Consider the following 4097-nt stretch of genomic DNA (forward strand, 5'->3'; position numbering starts at 1 on the left):
TCTTAGAGCGGGGGCGATATTAGGATCCTTTCCCTTGTCACAAGTCCGTGACGTCATTACGAACAAGGGCGTCCTTGTTACCACCCTCCCCCTATCATTAAAATAAATGTCTCTATTGATTTACGTGTGGTTAGAAATTAGAAATACTCGAATAAAACAATTACGTATTTAAAAAATAAACGAAATAATTTTGATTGAAAAATCATGAAACAGGTTTAAAAATAAACAGTGTTCACCAAAAGGCGAGGTCAACACCGACAGAGGTTCGCAGTTCGTAGCATGCTCATCCCGTATTAGGTATGTCCTTCATCAGACTGGGGGCGAAAAGAAAAAAAAAAAAAAATCAAGGGCTGTTTTCTCTATGAGGGTGTTTCTCGCAAAATGGTTATTTTATTTTTTATTAATGAATGATGTTCCCCATAAAAATTGAATCGTTCCCAGGAAGAAGGCCCAATGTTATTATTGCTCCTACATTGCTATTTTCAACTTATTGTTTCATTACAAATTTCATCAGTAAGTGGGTTTCTTCAAATTAAATTGATCCCAAGGGCAAGGTAATGCCTAAACCCTTGACAAATGGAGTGTGCCTGAAGGCATGTGATGTGTTCCAATCCACTCGACTGCTACTAACACACATGGGTCTTTCCTCCTGGAAACGATTGAATTGTGTATCTAATGTAATACTCACGTCCCGGAATTGCACTATGCCAGCCTCCCCCAGTGTGGACACGGAGGAGTAGGCCGCCTCCGGCTGAATGAACAGCTGGCAGAGCGCCATCTCCTCGCTCCGGAACATGGCCCCCATGGTGGTGGTCCAGTGGGAGGGGTCACCACCCTATCCCAAACGCCAAGTCCGCCTGAGGGTGGTCCCTGGAAGAGAGAGAAGGAGGAGATTGTTAATGGTGAAGAGGCAAAAAAAAATGACATTTGGGGGACGTTGTTAATAGCAACGGTAAGAGTGAGATCATAGATCAGAGCACATCACACTAAGCAAGTAAGAACAAAGGTTACGGACATAGTATCTAGCCAGATCAGTCGCTGGGAAAGCGAAAACAGACCCGCTGTATAATGAAAGCGTAGTCGCGCGACTTTACTAGCGCGGAGTTCGCGAGATGCCACCTGAAATCCTGAAAATCTAAACTATGCAAATGAGACAGACCTTTCACACTGGAGTCGCGCGACCCCAGTGGAGTGGTCGGTATCATTTTCAATATGTTTAGATTTTTATGCAGCATCGCGCGACTCCGTTCTGCTAAAAGTTGCACCACTATGCTTCCCAAATGTAGTATACTTTTTGCATTGCTTTTTATCATTTTCAGGTTTATTAATTCATTTAAAGACAAACTATCTCATTTAAGTTAGTCGCCTCTGGTAAAAACCCTAGGAACGTTTTGCTCCCTGTTAAATTACATCAATAATAATGGTTGCCAGATGCACAGGTTAAGTCCAAAATGTTCTAATGGCAACATTGTAATCTAGGATGAATTCTGTTTGTAAAGACTACAACTACAATTTTTTACAATACGGTCTGCGTTTTTTCAGAGACTAATTATTGTAAAAATTATAATAATAACTGTGACACGGCACACCTAGAGGCCTAAATTAGTGGTTCCCAAATTATCTTGAGAGCGTATCCCCCCCCCCGGGAAATTGTGGGCCTAATTTATCCCCCACCCCCTTTGGAAATCTTTTTTTTTTCTTCTTCTTCTTCTTCTTCTTCTTCTTCTTCTTCTTTGTTTTCGCCTTTTCCCGTGTACAGATGGGGTCGGCGTTTTTCGTCAGCCTCCCAATCAGCCCTAACTAGGGTGATTGCTTTGGGCTGACATTTGGTTTTGGCTACAAGTTTTACCAGTGGGGACCAATTTACTACCTGTTTGACAGGACTACCTGTTTGAAAATCACTGGGTCCTAGTGGTACTTGGGTGTGCTGTATTTTGCTTTCTCTTTACCTTTGGGGGGGGGGATTGGGACATTTTTTTATTGGGGGCCTTATTATACTCTCCGTTTGGGAATCACTGAGCCCCAGTGATACTCGGGTATTCCGACTATGCTGTATCTCGTAGCTCTAGAATCTAATGAAACTCATTAATGCCCAGTCATTAATGTGGCTGAGAGGATAAATAGATACACGATACATTGTGAGTATATGATCCCATGTCAAACATTCGCATTTACAGTGTTGCAATATGAGAACAAATATACCTACAGGGTGTCCCAATCCCTGTTTCCACGGGGAAAAAAACTTGTAATAATTATCCGGTAAAATCTGCCTACCAAGATCATTATATGGTCACAATCACAAGCCTTTGGAGTTTTTAGATAGTGGTCGCTAAAACGTACATGCCTATTCCGCTATTCCTAGCCTTTTCCTACTTGGGCCCGCCACTCACTATCAGGTAGACCTGACAGGTACGGATGAAAAGGTCCGTCTGTAAGGTCTGCCTGATACCCAATAGTGAGTAGCTGGCCTTGAAGAGCGTCAGCGTTTCTTGTCAGTCCCTTCCAGGCAGCCCTACTGTGTACCTCATGTTTGAATTCTTCTCCCTCAAGTCTTGGTTCACACAATCTTTACACCTTTTCTCCCCCTCACTTCCGTTCTCTCATGTTCTCAGCTCCCTATAAATAAAATAGATCTGTACTCAAGAAATAAGTAAATTTTTCTCTTGGCATTTGAGGCATTTCACCTGAATTCCAATATTCCACATATAGTACTGTGAGTGTATGTTTGCATGCCCTATTTTTAGTATTATTTCTCTAGTAAATGAAAAGCTTCATGTGATGACAACGGAAATGGCATTGGGGTTCAGGGTATTGTCGTGTTCTTCAAGTATAACTGTGTCGGGTGGAAATACCAGGGGGTGCCAATGCGGACTTTTCGGGGAGGAGCCTTTGAGAGATATTTTTTTCTTTGAGGTTTGACAGAGGGAACTGTAAGCGCTAAGGTCTTATCGTCTCGAAATCGAGGAGAGAAGGGAGACAGGATAGGAGAAAGCCAGCCGTTCCGAGAACGAACACTATCCGTTCAGGATAAAATCCTCCCCGGGCGGGAATAGAACCCGCGGCCTAGCGCTTACAAGGCAGACGCACCACCAACCAAGCGAACTAGTCTTTTAATATTGTTCTTCTTTTTCCCCTTTTTTACTGTCCCATCTTTGGTTGAGTGAACGCAAAAAAAGGGTGAAAGAAAACAGGAAGGAGGAGCGGGAGGGAGAAAGGAGGGAGAGGGGAGGGGAAAGAGAAAGGAGAGGGAAGAAGAGGGGGAGATGGAAGGAGGAAGACGGACAAAGCCAATAATCCCAAGTATTCGTAGTAAGAGATTCAGAAAATCAGAAAAATTACCTAAACCACTAGAAAATTCCACCAAACAACTTTTCCCCCCCACCATGCGATTCGAACCCCCGACCTTCCCACTGAGGACCGGCCTTGGTACCGCGATGACCGCTGCAGTACTCATTATGTCATGCATAATTTAAGCACGGAGGAAACTCAGATGAGCAAAAATTCAACATTATGGTTATATTCCTTTTAATGTTTACATAGGCTAGCGTGTTAAACATGTGACTCGTCTGGCTGGGGGACTTTGAACAGGGAGGATACCAGCCTGAAATTTCCTTTGCAACAAAGGTTGAGTGCGAAGCTGCGAAGGGAAGGTCATTCACTCGTTAAATTTTTGTAGCCAAAACTAAATGTCAGCCCAAAGTAATTCTATTCAAAGTCCCCCAGCCAGACAAGTCACATATTTAACACGCTAGCCTGTGTAAACATTAAAAGGAATATAAGCCCTAGAGCTGATTGAGAGGCTGACGAGAAACGCCGACCCCGTCTGAACATGGGAAAAGACGAAGAAAAAGAAGACGGATACCTTGAAAGTCACCGAGGAAAAACTCAATTGGATCTCTCTTCGTTCGATCAAGAACGGTTTCTGTTTCAAGAACTGTTTCTAGATTATTGCTGAGAGCATTCTCTGAGATGTGGTGTGTGTTTGTGACAATGCATAATAAGGAGAACAATGTTTAAAACTGTTCGAAGATGTTCTCACCTTATGGCTTATGGCCTGGAGCTCTGAACAGTTATGTCAACTTCCTGTTGACATGTGG

The 4097-nt window shown here is 43.1% G+C and overlaps 1 long non-coding RNA gene across 1 annotated transcript in view; it reads right to left on the bottom strand.

Moving 5' to 3' along the window:
- Positions 1–688: 688 nt before the first annotated feature.
- The window catches only part of LOC113468473, a 29733-nt gene continuing 26324 nt past the window's right edge, over positions 689–4097 (bottom strand). The window contains exon 2 of the long non-coding RNA XR_003392214.1: positions 689–870. This is a non-coding gene — a long non-coding RNA (uncharacterized LOC113468473). The remainder of the gene's footprint in view (positions 871–4097) is intronic.

This window comes from Diaphorina citri, unplaced genomic scaffold, assembly GCF_000475195.1.
Source record: "Diaphorina citri unplaced genomic scaffold, Diaci psyllid genome assembly version 1.1 scaffold748, whole genome shotgun sequence".
NCBI classification, from domain to species: Eukaryota; Metazoa; Arthropoda; class Insecta; order Hemiptera; family Psyllidae; genus Diaphorina; species Diaphorina citri.